Genomic DNA, 15,581 nt, shown 5'->3' on the forward strand with positions numbered 1-15,581 from the left:
TTATAAGGAAGTCAAAGTTTCATTGTTAATATATAAATTTATCTTTTTCTTCTGTGCACCAATAATAAATTTGAAGCATTTTCGTGTCTGTGCATGTGCGCATACTCCAAGAGAAGCAGCCTCCTACAGAGTTTTGTACGTCGTAAATTCTAGGAAGTTTCTTGGCAAGACATTCTTCGATATCTTTTCTTTGGCGAAGGGGCCAACAAACTTTCTCTTTTGGCGAGTGTGTGAGACCACTGATAAGCACCATTCTCAAGTCAGAGGCATTGCGAAGAACATTTTATTCAGCCTTGTATTACATGTTTTTCAATTGTATCATTTGTCACATATTTCGTTATATTACTCTCTCTCTCTCTCTCTCAATTTGGGGATATGGGTCTGAAGCTCAGTTTTTTATAATGATTTTCCTTTTCTCAAAGAATAAATTCTTTCTCAGTTCTCCGAGCTTGTGTCAAAAACGTCTAGAAATTATAAGAAATCAATGTACTGGATTATTCCTAAGGCCGCAGACCTGTTATTTTACAAGACGAGAGAGAGAGAGAGAGAGAGAGAGAGAGAGAGAGAGAGAGGTCTTTTCAAGCGTTTGCAGTTTAACACTCAAACTGAATAATAATCATGAAAATTGAATTATAATCATGCAAGTCATTCATGTTTTCTACAAACTATAATGAATTCTGTTGCTGATCGATCAAATGATACACTAGGTTTAAAAACCTAGTGTAAGGACTCCTTTCTTTTTTTTTTTCTTTTAGGTGGCTGTGACAAATTATGCTTATTTAACACTCCAGATATTGTTCTGAGGAAAGACGATAGTCTAGGAAAATGCAATAAACGGTTTTAAATGTAATGGATATTTTCCACTGCAAATTATGAAATGCAAAGTATTTTGTGAAAGAGCGTGTTTTCAGGGCAGTAAGAGGATTTGCGAGTCTTATAAAAAAGCTTCACCGTTTTCATATAATAAATTCATGTCATAAATATCAAACATGCGAATGATTAATATTACTTTTAAGTATAACTGTGACCTTTAATTCACACACAGTATTACTAGCGAGCGAACTCAACATAGTATTTCCATCCAGTGATAGCGATCCACCGAGTACCACCACACCCGACCCCCAACCCCAACATAGTCTAAGCAAATTAGGGTTGAACCCGGAAGTAATTAGCATAAAGACATATTTGGTACTATTAGAACCACATTTTTTTTGTAGATTATCCCACTAAAAGCCTCACTTCATAGCTTTTGGTGAAAGATTTTTACAAATATAAAAATAAACAGTGGTTTTTAGTGTTTTTTCCATTTTTCGGCTGTATCGTTATTGGATCAAATGTATTACTTTTAACATGGATCTTAATATGTTTTTTTATTATCTTGGAAATAGTTTGTACTATTTCTAAATACCAATATATTCAAGAAGTAGCAGGTTTTCATTAAATGGATACTGTAATTTAGCTATTTTTGGTGATTATATTAATCAAATTTTAGGAGTGAAACTAGAATCTATTTTATTCTATGCAAATTTCGATTTTAAGTGTTTTGATAATTTCTATTTTGTTTTATTCTAACTTATTGTACTTCAATCTTTTGATATCACAGGTTGTAAAGTAGACAAAAGATTATACCACAGGTTGTAAAGTAGACAGTAAAAGATTAGAAATGGATTGTGAAGACGGAAACATCTAGAAGACACAAGATCACACGACCATGGATGAAGCATTACATGAATATTTCTGCATTTAATGCAAAGATCCCCATTCACAACATGGAGATCTCACAACTGTGAAGAAAGGAGTGAAAAGGCTTGTTGAATATAGCAAATCAATTGGTGATTATCAAATGACTGGTATGCTTTTGACAAGGAAAGCAAATAGAACAATAATTCTTATTCACAGAGACTGTCAGAAATGTGTATACAATGAAATGAAAACGAAAGTCATCAGAACCAACTGAAAGCAAGATGAAAATTTAAAAATTGGCAACAAAAAGATCTGAGGTACTCAAGTTTAAATGGAAAAAAACACTGCATATTTTGTGAACCACCAAGATCGCTTTGATTGGCGACAAGTTAAAGTACTTTCAGTGCGGGAAACCTTGCTTACAGTCTGCTCATCTAGAAATGATAAACTCGCAGAAAATGTGAAAAGGAGGCTATTGGAGTGTATTGATTTGGTAGCAGCTGAAGAATGGTATTACTTTCATTGTCAAAATGAATTCAAGAGAAATATACCAACAAGTCCTACACCTGGAAGACCAAATATTCAAGATAGGATGGCTTATTTCAATGTAGTTCGCACTTGGTTGGAATCTGATGCTGAAATCCTTAAAGTGACCGAGATCTACAATAGAATGGTAGAAATAGCTGGATCTGTGGATAGTGTGTATAGTCAGAAATGGTCGAAGACAAAGTTAAAGAAAAGGTATGGAGACCACATTACTATTTTTGAAGGGGAGTGTAAAAGTAGAAAAGTCAGATTCCATAACATGATGGAATACTTAATTAATGACAAATGGTACCAGGATCGAAAGTCTAGTATTAAGGATGAAGCTGAAAGAGTAATATCAATGGCTGCAAATTTTATATTAGATTATATTCGATCTAGCAATTTCGACTGAGTGGTACCCAGCATCAGAAAAAAATGCAGAGTACTGAACATGCTGTGGCGGGATCACGCAAAAAAAAAAAAAAAAAAAAAAAACATGCAACCTCCTCACAGCTACTTTAATAGTATCGGCTGACAAATTTTCCTACAGCCACACTTTCCCCTTTACGTTACTAATTACGTGCAGGACAACTGGCTTACCGAAAACTACAAACAACTTCACACTCTCGTACTCACCATCAATGACTGGCTTCAGGGCTAGGCTGCGCTGTCCGCTGGATATAGGTTAGACTAGGCTAGCCGAGACACAACCACTGCCGAGAATCACAACACAAAACAGACAAACACCAAAACTGCACAACAACTAAAAAAACAACACCCTAATCACCTCGCAAGCAACCTGCAACAGCTCGAAAACAACCACCAAATCATATGCCAACTCCAATCCAGCACAACGAACCACAAACACCAACACTGTCCCCAACGCCAACTCACAAACACCAAAATGCACAACCAACATCTTCAATTTCACCACAACCAGACAGACACATGCACAACAACTTCACAACACCAAAATCACTCAAATCACACAATATCACTGACCCTCAATGGACAAAACCACTCCCAAACCAACCGTTTAGCACGACTCTCCAACAGAGGCTCTGATCACCGACACCCTCACTTCTTCCGACTCTCGTAACAGACGCTCGTCACTGATATACATGGCGATCGCCACAACAGACACGCTTACGACTGCCATCAAACCACTCCCATTTATTCCTCCACCAATTTTGGTCTCTCTCTCTCTCTCTCTCTCTCTTTGACGCAACCCTTGGAAACGTTGTTAAATTTAAACTACCATCATTACTCCTCCATAATACATTGGAATGGATCCTTGGAAACTGCGATTGTTTATGCAGTACATTTGCAAAAATACATTAAAACAATGCAGTATTGGTCAAGCATTATTTAGCGCCACCCATCCACGATCATCTGTACCACCCATACTTTTTGGGCTGGGTGTAGATGTTGAACATGTCTTTGGATCAAAGTGGCTTATTGGTCAGCTTAACACACACCACACACACACACACACACACACACACACACACATATATATATATATTATATATAAATATAAATATATATATTATAACTATATGATAGATAATATATTAAATAATTATATAATATATATATATATATATAGCATATATATATATAATATATATATATATATATAATATATACATACACACTTACATTTTTGCGATCATCGTCAGTGAGGTAAAGACAGGCCAAGTGCCAGAATACATACTGGCTGTGCATAGTCATCACAGGCAGAAACACACACCGGCCACACATCTTCCCTTTTGTCGTGGCGAAAAAACCACTTGCCCTCGCACTAAAAAAATCTGTCCATTTTCTGCATCAATCCCTGCTTATCACTTCACTTGCCTTGGTAAGTTAAATAGGACATAAAAGCTCCGCAGATTTTTCTCCTTCCCCCTTATTTTTTTCGACCGATAAATTTTCCATTTTTCCTTCCTGTCACCTACTACACACCACGAATCGCTGCTATCAACCTTTCACTCCTACTGATGGTTACTTGAGAGTTTATAGGAGTTTATAAGATAATCTGCAAGGCAGTTTATTTCATCTGACTATATTTTTAAATTTTAACGCAATTAATTTAACTCATTTTTCTCACGACCATTATATTATTTGAGATCCCTAAATGACTCTTAAGGGCTGCTTTAAGAGCCAGAGCTCGCGCTGGAATAACGCCATCTTATTCATGAAAAACAACAAGAAGAGAGGATACTCGCATGAAAGTGCTAATACCTTAACGACCAGTGAGTAAGAATCAGCGTTGCTCTTGAAGCAGAACTAGCCCCTAGTTACTCTGAGACCTATACTACTTTATTTCTGACAGACAATCGTATGAACCTTGTGTCACACACACACTTCGAGTGCTGATGGAACGAACTCGTATTTATTGAAACTTACAAGCCACGAGAAAGTATAAAAACAGAAAGTTATCATACATTACAACAGCACCCCATAAACATAGCTGAACTCTACAAGGGTGTTTTTTAGGAGAGAAAATTTGCTGTTGATGATGTTATTAACTACTCCTGTTGCCTGTATCATGAAGACGTTGTCATACCTTCCGAACTCTCGTCATCATTTACAGTATTTAAATACGTCCCGTCTTCGCGCACATGTCCTTTGTCAAAAATTCTTACATTGTTAAACATTTCCAGACATATCTGTCATTAAGAAAAGGTCTTGAATAGTAAATTAATCACTATTCTTTTTCCCAGAAGGATGGCCAAGATTTTTTTAAAAGGCCCAGCGAGCACAGTCTCATCCAAAGACCCTGGAGCAATAATCATAAAACTATTTGATTTTTTAAGGTAATCAAACCCATAAAATATAATTTTCTGCTTTAATCATAAAAAATATATAAACAATTCATATAATTAATTTTATTTATGAACAACAATTAACGATACATAAACGTCTTTGTGAGCGCCTCAGTGGCGTGATCGGTATGGTCTTGGCCTGCCACCTCGGTGGCCGCGAGTTCGATTCTCGGGCATTTCACTGAGGTGTGAGAGATGTGTATTTCTGGTGAAAGAAGTTCACTCTCGACGTGGTTCGGAAGTCACGTAAAGTCGTTGGTCCCGTTGCTGAATAACCACTGGTGCCATGCAACGTAAAAACACCATAAACGTCTTTGTAAGAATTAGAGTCACCCAAACGGCTACAATGAAAGATGGTACCGTCTACTAAGTAGCGAAGACTAGTCGTCTATCTTCTTGGCTGAGAAATACAGAGAATAACACGTATAAAGGCTTATATGATTACACCTGTTATGCCTCTGTTCTTTCAACAGCAGCAAGGGAACAAGCCAGAGAGTGAATATTGTACGAAAAATAAAGGATTTTAACATGAATGACAACCGTCGACTACATCACGTCATGTAAACAGCGGAGTGGAGTCGGTTAGTGCCCTCACAAAACTATGGTTGATATCACGCGACCGCAGACTCCAACAAAATCATTCCCAATATAGTGGGATGTTACAGAAGCGTTTATAATCGATGCTGCTAATTACTAATAATGGTTTCTTTCTATCGTCCTTTTTTGTTAACTTATACAAATTCATTTGTTTATTAATCTGTTATGAGGAAGCATGCCGTGCGCAGTCTTCATATTTTGGCTAATCATTCAATGAAATACAAAAAAGTTCAAGCATATAGATATGAATGACCCTCTTCCATTTACACTTGACTAAGAGAATTTTGTGTTTTTAGTGATTACATCATTATTTAGCAAATACTGATGGAACTCATTAAAATGGCACTAATAAAAAAAAGTAAGGAAAAAACTCTAAAATTTCCGAAAATTGTGGACGCTTTCGGAAAAGTAACAGTAACCCATAAACATGGTTGAACTCCACAAGGTTCCTTGGTTTTAGGCGGGAAATTTGCTGTCGAGGACGTCATTAGCTACACCTGCAAATGCTATGAGAAGCTGCAATATATAAAAAATACTTCCTTAACTCTAAACCGTCATTTATTTAAGCGTATGTCCACAGTCTGAGGAGTGTTAAATCTAAATATTAAGTTTTTAAATGGGTATGGGGAAAAAAATGCCGTTAGGTGGAAATTATTCGTTGTGTTTCTCTATGGAAGGCAGCCGTCCCAAGGTCGGAGCCCGGTTAAATTTCCCGGCGAATTGAGAGCGTAGTTTAATCCAAGGACAATAGAGCAATAATGAAATAATCTACTTAAGTTTTATGACTTAATTAGGACTTACAATTTCGTTCTTTAATGACCTTTTATTTGACTATATAACTTTTCAAATAGTTGATATATGAAGAAAAAGAAAAAGAAAACGATTCAAAACCAACATTTTTGTAAGAAATTGTTTGCCTAAATGGCTACAATGGAGGAGGAGACTGAGTCTGCAAAGTTACGCCAAAGTTACCGACAGAGAAACTCAGGAGTATAGTACTACGTATGGAGGCTTATTTCATTATATATTCAATTATACCATAACTATGATAAGAACCGTGGCGCAAGAGGAATCCCCCCTAAAGCGAATTTTTATTGAAAAAAGTCTTATTTTTCCATAAGCGACAACTGGCAATTAAGTTAATACAGGATTAACGACAGTATAGGCGGTTCATCTCACTCCCATTCAAGGTTTGGTTGATGACGTCATCAATCACAACACCAGCTTTCATTATTAGTTGTTATTTTATTACATGTATTTATATCTAATATCTCTGTATATACTATATATTGTAACGAAAGGCTCTTTTTACTAGTCAGCTAGAACCAGACATTGACGGGTTTAGATTCTGAAAAGCAGAAAGGGCTTGAAACAGACTTAATCAAATTTAAGATTATATTTACAAAATATATAAAGATATATAAAAGATTCCCAGTCTGAAGACTGACAAAACCAACTCCATTACAAAACGAACACTTGAGTCCCAAAGAATTAACAGCAGACGTTCCCTTGGAAGACACACGATCCTTATCCCTCTTGTCCTCCGAATCACCTCAGTGACCTTCCTCATGAACAATTTGCGCAACAAAAATGATATGATTCTCAATTTAGTTTTCATTATGGAATGAAATGGAACATGCGGTTTAGTCCAAAGGCCAAGCACTAGGACCTGTGAGGTCATTGATTGGTTTTAAAGATGTACCAGGAGTAAAACCTCGCAGTTACATAAAGAAACGATTGTTAGGAGGTGGAAAGTAAGATGGAAGAAAGATAATATGAATGTAGGTACAGTAAAAGGAATGGAAGGGGTTCCAGCTAGGGGATGAAATGATAATAATACAATTTAAAAAAGCTGCAATGTAGTCTGTTACTCTGTTATTTACAATATGAACATATACGTTGTAGGCAAACACCTAATAAAATCTATCTCAAAAGACTGGAAATTTTCATAACTTTCGATATACCCTTGAAATCCCTGAGCCTTTCTTTCCTCCTGCCAAGGAGAACTTTTAATTTTTTGTATTAAAACATCAGTTTTCCTCAGCTTCCCCTCACTAAAATCTAATGAGTATCACCTTTTAACCACACTTATTCCATGTATATACTTTATATTCGATCTGTTGAAGTGGAATGTGGGCGCATTTGATCAACTGGTAGCTTATCACTGAGTGAGTCTCACGGTAGGTGACGGTCCATCAGTGTTCAGAAAAGACTTAAGTCAAGAATATGACGTTGCCTGTTAATCTGCTTCAATTTCTCAGTTTACCTGTTTTTGATTCATAAATGCTGCCATGAAATACTTTGTTTTATATTTGCTTGAGAAAGACAAGGCCGAAGAACTGGGACCGAGGATAATTTTGGGTAACAGGATTGCTAATAACAGGTGATATCTGAAATTTATCGTTAATAAAGAGTAAATAATTATAAAATTTTGTCTGTGAGTGCGTACCTTTTTTCCTCTTAGCGAACGATGCACAGAGATTTACCAAAAGTTGCTTGTCGGTACAATTGTACTTGAAACCATTATTGCATTTTGGAGCTGAAAATATTATTTTCAAATCTTTTGATGTGTGTCTTGAACGTCTCTGGCATTCGTTTCGTTAACATATAAATTTACCAACCACACCCAACATAACTTAACCTAACACAAACTAACCTATGGTACTAGGCCCTTACAATAGTTCATGATATTAGTTTGAAAACATTCCATGAGCTTACCTGAATCTACTATGGGTTTCAGAGACAGCGCAAGCACGTTTTTTGGCAATATCTCTGTAACAAACACTCGTATCAGAACGAGATTTTGCTATAATGTATTACACCCAGTGCCGTAATTTATAAGGGTATCGTGAATCGCTAATTGTAAAGAATAAAGACACTTGTCCCTGTACCAAGAGGCAAAAACTCCATTAGTCAGAAATGGATGCGAACACAACAGTAAAAAGCTCCGCCTACCCTCTCCCCCCACCTCCACCGCCATCCCCGTCCTTCCTCCTTCCCTCACCTTCCCTTCTCTCTCTCTCTCTCTGAAAATTGCTTCAGTTTAAACTTATTTTGTATGATATTTCTATCTATCTATCAATATCTATGTATCTATCTATCTGATAATATACATTGTTGTATATATATAACGATCCAGCCGGTTGTTAGCTGCCAGTTGCCTGATTTGTTTATGCACTGATCCGTTCATCTCTCTCCTTCTCTGAAAGTTTCTCCAGTTTAAACATTTTGTATGATTTTTTCTATCGATCTAGGCAATAATAGTTTAACGATTCACTCGGTTGTCACCTGCCAGTTGACAGATTTATTTATGCACTGATCCGCTCATCTCTTACTCTCTCTCTGTGGTAGTGGTACCTATTGTAAATGGTTATTAGAGTGAGAGATGTCTGAATGTATGGTGGAGCAGTAAAACGATAGACACAATGATTGATGGTAAAGCGACTGTTATACTTGTGGTTGGTTACCTTCTTCGTAATCCTCATTTGGACTCAGGTTATCAGCAATATAGTACTTGCATTACGAGGGTGAAGAAAATATGGCCACCACGGAACTTAACTGTCGGCAAGGTTGCAGAAATTCGTCTGTCACGCAACTTTTCAACTTTTTTAGCCATGAAAATGCCGCCAATTGCCTTCAGATTGGTTTGAATAGGTAACTGGTTATAGTTATTCTGTGTTACAAATAAAACTTGAGCCTTTCTACCGGACATTCATTAAAGTTAATCTCTTGATTATACCGATGCACATATAACAGTCGCTTTACCATAAATCATAGTGTCTATCGTTTTACTGCTCCACCAAACATTCAGATATCTCTCGCTCTAATAACCATTTACAGTAGGTACCACTGCCACAGAGAGAGAGAGAGAGAGAGAGAGAGAGAGAGAGAGAGAGAGATCAGCGGATCAATGCATAAATAAATCCGTCAACTGGCAGCTAACAACCGGCTGGATCGTTAGATAAATACAACAATGTATATTATTAGATAGATAGATAGATAGATATAGATAGATAGATAGAAAAATCATACAAAATAAGTTTAAACTGAAGCAATTTTCAGAGAGAGAGAGAGAAGGGAAGGTGAGGGAAGGAGGAAGGACGGGGATGGCGGTGGAGGTGGGGGGAGAGGGTAGGCGGAGCTTTTTACTGTTGTGTTCGCATCCATTTCTGACTAATGGAGTTTTTGCCTCTTTGTCCAGGGACAAGTGTCTTTATTCTTTACAATTAGTGATTCACGATACCCTTATAAATTACGGCACTGGGTGTAATACACTATAGCAAAATTTGGTTCTGATACGAGTGTTCGTTACAGTGTTATTACCAAAAAACGTGCTTGCACTGTCTCTGAAACCCATAGTACATGACAACCTTCAATGGGATTCTGGTCCTTGTATTTTACTCGATTTATGTTTTCTCCCACCCAAAAACCCCGCTTGTCCATTGCGGTCCACCAAATTGCAGGATATTAAGGTAGGTTTTACTATCGCTTAAATTACTCATTTGCTGACGAAACGAATGTAGAAACGTTCAAAGCACGCACTGAAACAAAGGAAAACGATATTTTCAAGTCCAATATATATGGAACATCTTCTTCCTCCTAGCTCTCTCCCTATTAGGGGTGGCCGTTTTTAATGAGTCTCTTCCATCTAACTCTGTCCTGTGTCATTTCCTCCCGTTCTCCCTTTTCCAATATATATGGAACATGATATTCTTTACTCCATAGATCTGATAACACATCTTTTACGAGGCCTAGCCAGCATAACTTATTAAGAGGGAAATACTTTCAGTAATTTCGCTCTTAACTTGAAATCTTGAGACCATCGGACTGAAAAAGACAAGAGGCGAAAGTGCATAAGGAACGTTTTGTAGGAGACGGCCCTATTTCCTCCACACGTCCACAAACTGATCAATGACCTGGTAGCTACGGGGATCATGAACTACTGGGTACAAGATGTGGTGCATTCGAAAATCCTGCGAAACAATGCAGAGGCCACACACGGAAGAGGGCAGCAGGATTAATAGAGTACAGGGTTAGACTGCTCTGACCAAAATAGGAAAATCTCGCGCATGACGTCACATGGCTGATCTGACTGAGGTTCAGGTAAAACAAAAAGTAATGAGTCAGTATTTGACCCCACCAGAGTGAAGAACAAGGAAACTATCTTCCAGTACCTGGAGATTACAGGGGACCTCTCTCACACAAGGTCGTGAAAGAGATAGAGAATGGGTGTGGGTAAACAATTCCCATAGTGACCCTTAAATTATTTGTTTTCTTTTATGGCCACCTACCAATGACGTCACAAATATGCGCAGTGACGATGGGACGGTCTAATCCGTACTCTATTAATCCTAGAGTGCAGTTGGATGAAGACGAGTTACGAAATAAATGCTCAGTTGTTACATGTGGCATAAGTAACGTTACGTACGGAAATTGACGTCCTTCCTCCCAAGCTTCCAATTCACCAACGTCAGTACCGTCCGTAGATGCTGTAACTTGTAGAGCGCAGCTCTTTTTATGGATGTGAGTCTGGCCAAATACGTAAGCGGATGCAAAATCATCACACAGAAGCATGTAACCTAAACCTTCTTTTACTAAAAATTTCGTACCAAATTTACTAGATTTCAATTAACCTGCAATATTCAGTCTTTACTTTTCATGTTTCCCTGTTAATATAAAAACTTAATCATCCGATAATTATATTCACTACACATTTTGTAGCTAATGTTTAGAGAAACGTCAGAGTAAAATGGCAGCTAAGAATGAGGTCTTTCTGATAGTCAACTGATTGAATGATTAATGGGTTTTGGGCATAATGCCAAGAACTGGGGCGACTAAGGCCATTCAGCGCTGAAACGGAAATTGACAGTGAAGAGGTTTGAAAGGTGTAACAGGAGGAAAGCCTCGCAGTTGCACTGTGAATCAATTGTTAGGAAAGGGTGGAAAGTACGAAGGAAGAAAGATGATATGAAAGGAGGTACAGTAAGAGGAATGAAAGTAGTTGCAGCTAAGGGCCGAAGGGACGCTGCAAAGAACCTTAAGTAATGCCTACATTGCACCGCATGAGAAGCACTGACGGCACCATCCCCGCTACGGGGTTGATAGTCAATTGGAAAATTGTTATTTTATTTCACTATTTCTTTTACTATCCAAGTTTATACCAAGATTTCACATTTCTAATATACGACAAGAGTAAACGAAGACGGTTGAGACCCCGAAAAAAGATGGATTTTATTTGACCTTGCTCAAACAGACAGACAGACACACACACACACACACACACACACATATATATATATGTATATATAATATATATAATATATATATATATATAATATATATATATAATATATATACATACACACACACACACACACACACAGCACATATATATTATATATATATATATATATAATATATATATATATATATGTGTGTGTGTGTGTGTGTGTGTGCGCGTGTGTGTGAAAAGTAGACTAAATTAATATCTTTTTTATCGGGTCTCAACCGTCTTCGTTTACTCTTGTCAATCTTCTGACCTTAACGTATAATAAAAATGTGAAATCTTGGCATGAACTTCGATAGTAGAAATGAGTGAAATAAATACATGAATTTTACAAAAAAGACTATCAAAAAGACATCCCTGCTTAGCTGTGTGTGTGAAGCATATTTATATACGTGTCTGTGTAATATATATATATATATATATATATATATATATATATAGTATATATATATATATATATATATATATATATATATATATATATATATATATATATATATATATGTATTTATATATGCATGCGTACTATCCTTTAGTTGGAATGGTCAAGAAACTCCGCTCTCCTGGTTTCGTCTTGGGACCACAAGGGTAGAAAGAATTGAAATTTTGTTATAATCACCTTCAAATGATTGTGTTCTCCATGCGTAGCGAAAACTCATTTATCTCCCCATTTCAGAACGACTCCCCAGTGGACTGAATGACTATCGGTTAACCCGAAATAGATTTGAGAATTTAAAATGCTCAGCTTTCTGAACTTCAATTTTCACATAGCGCTACAGTGCCATTGAAAATATTTATTATTCGGAATTTCAATTTTCACTTAGTGCTGCGAGGTAATAGAAAATATTTATTATTCCGAATTTCATTTTTGCATGTTAATGGAATCCAATAGTACTTCAGGCAAGAAATGGGGATCAATAGTTGCCGGAGAAGGCTTTTCTTTTCCTTTTAAAAACACCAACAGCAGCATATTTCCAAAGGAAGGGGATTCAAGGAAAAGATGATTTCGTTCAACAAAAAACTATTGAAAACAAGTGAGAACTGAGGCTGAACAAACCTCACAAATACTTTATAGCTGTCATATGAGATATTACTTCAGGCACATGTATAATAATACATAAATACACATATTAATGATACATCTGACTATGATAGTGTGAAGATAGGAAGACAAGAAGCGAGAGAGGAGTTTCGATGCATTGTTTTCGTGTCATACTCACGCTGAAGCAGTGTTATCTCAGCATAGTGTAATGAGCCATAACAAGGATATGGACGAGGTCACATGATGTTCTGCTAACAGTTGATCAACATGTACTCTTCCTACCAGTCGGATGAGACTCTTGGTTATCTTTATAAAATATAATCTATCACTATTTCGACGTGACAAGTTTTGAATCAATTTCATGTGTTAAAACTGTGAGTGCGTATGTTTGTTAGCACGCAAGCCAGTGAGGCATTGTACGGCTGCTCGGACAGATTTTGTAAGAAAATTCGGAAAATACCCTGAGAATGTGTTTCATTGCAACATATCTCTATTTAACGAAGAGAGATTACAGTTCGTGTTTCTTTGCGAAATGAAATTTGTTTTGATGTAGGGTGGTTTTGAAATTACTGTAAATCTTGGAATCAAGCAAACAATACTACATAGCATTGAAAATATGGAATTTTTTTAGCTTTGTAGCTAAATCTGGTTGCTGAATTAACAGGAAGAAATTGGGAACCACAGATCCATTAAATCAGTAACAAAATCTCTTCAATCTCTTCTTTGTGGGCTTTCTTTAGCCACAATTATTATGTTTCTAATATATTTTTTTCAATAAAATCATCTCTTCAAATCGTAAAGAAAAGTATAAATCTCATGTAAACATAAGCTTTTGTAAAACTGAAATGTAGATATTTGTAGAGGTGATATTCTTAACATGTTTATGAGAAGCATCCATGAATACAGACTACAAAATTCACAATTTCGATAAATTCTGATGATGACTACAACCGGGAGGGATGATAGTAATCAGTAAAAGGCGTTATATCATCGATTTCGTAAAATTGTAACGTATTCGGAAGACACAGGAATATTATCCTTCTTTACCAATAGCTTCTCAGACAAATCAAGAAGAAATGGCCCATCTGAATGCATGAAACTGCTCTAGTTGCTGCAAATGGTAAGACAGGGAACAGATAATGGCCAAGTTACTGCTCGTCAATCGCAGACATTTCTCCCTTAATGGAGGGAACAGAAATAAGAACATTTTCTAGTTGCCTATTGTTGGCAATAATACTTTCGCATTTCCTTTGAAGGAAACGAGGACACAGTGATTTACTACATTCACATGATTATGTGAAATGTTCGCTATATACTAAATTAGCTTCACTGAGTTACCTAATGATTTCCTTCTTACGAAATCGGTCCAAAAAGTTGTTTATTAAAAAACTAATTCTTTTCCAAGGAACACAACCCACACATGAGGAAAATACGATCAAAGTGCAATAATCAAATTTCTAAGCTTTTACAAAATAAAAGGTCTAATATATAAAGAAAAAGCTAAAACCCAAAACAGTCCCGTATCCTCAAAAAAAAAAAAAAAAAAAAAAAAAAAATCGAGTTGAATTATGTATCTGTCAGAGAACTAACCTGCAAAACCTTTGCTCATCAATAGACACAAAATAGCCATTCCAGGCATCGGTTTACAAAGAACTGTTACTTTTCACGACGGTTTTAAACCACACAAAACGACACCTGTAAGGCAATTACAGAAGTCAGCTCTTCTCAAGAATAAAATAAAAAATGTGAAAAACAACCTGCCATGAAAAGTGTTATAAACGGCAATTCTAAGCCCAGAATTGTAAAAAAATGTCCTACATTTCTTGGTTTCTTCGGTACTGCCATAGTTGAACCGATAGCTATAAACATTGGAATCCCATTGGCTTTGGCGTAATATCACGGGACTGCGACCATTATTTCAAAATATGGCAACCAATGGGGCGTTCAATGTGCCGTTCCTTTTTTACAATGATACTAAATATCGGAAATATTAAGATTCTTTGTATATATGCCACTCATCGATTCAGTTTATTTCAAAATTGAAAATATTACGGATAGTAAGGGATATCGCATTTGTAACTTGTTCTCATCCTTTCTTCTGCGTAGTTTCACACATGTCCTCGACAAGATATAGGTTCACAAACAATTGAACAGGTACAGACTTCCCTTACATGTGGTATTCATCAACACTTCATGTTGGCTCTGTCTGTTCGTTGTTGTTGTTATTATTATTATTATTATTATTATTTTTTTTTTTTTTTTTTTTTTTTTTTTGCTCTATCACAGTCCTCCAATTCGACTGGGTGGTATTTATAGTGTGGGGTTCCGGGTTGCATCCTGCCTCCTTAGGAGTCCATCACTTTTCTTACTATGTGTGCCGTTTCTAGGATCACACTCTTTTTGCATGAGGCCCGGAGCTACTTCAGCCTCTAGTTTTTCCAGATTCCTTTTCAGGGATCTTGGGATCGTGCCTAGTGCTCCTATGATTATGGGTACGATTTCCACTGGCATATCCCATATCCTTCTTATTTCTATTTTCAGATCTTGATACTTATCCATTTTTTCCCTCTCTTTCTCTTCAACTCTGGTGTCCCATGGTATTGCGACATCAATGAGTGAT

The sequence above is a fragment of the Macrobrachium nipponense genome, chromosome 11 (assembly GCF_015104395.2).
Source record: "Macrobrachium nipponense isolate FS-2020 chromosome 11, ASM1510439v2, whole genome shotgun sequence".
Taxonomy (NCBI): domain Eukaryota; kingdom Metazoa; phylum Arthropoda; class Malacostraca; order Decapoda; family Palaemonidae; genus Macrobrachium; species Macrobrachium nipponense.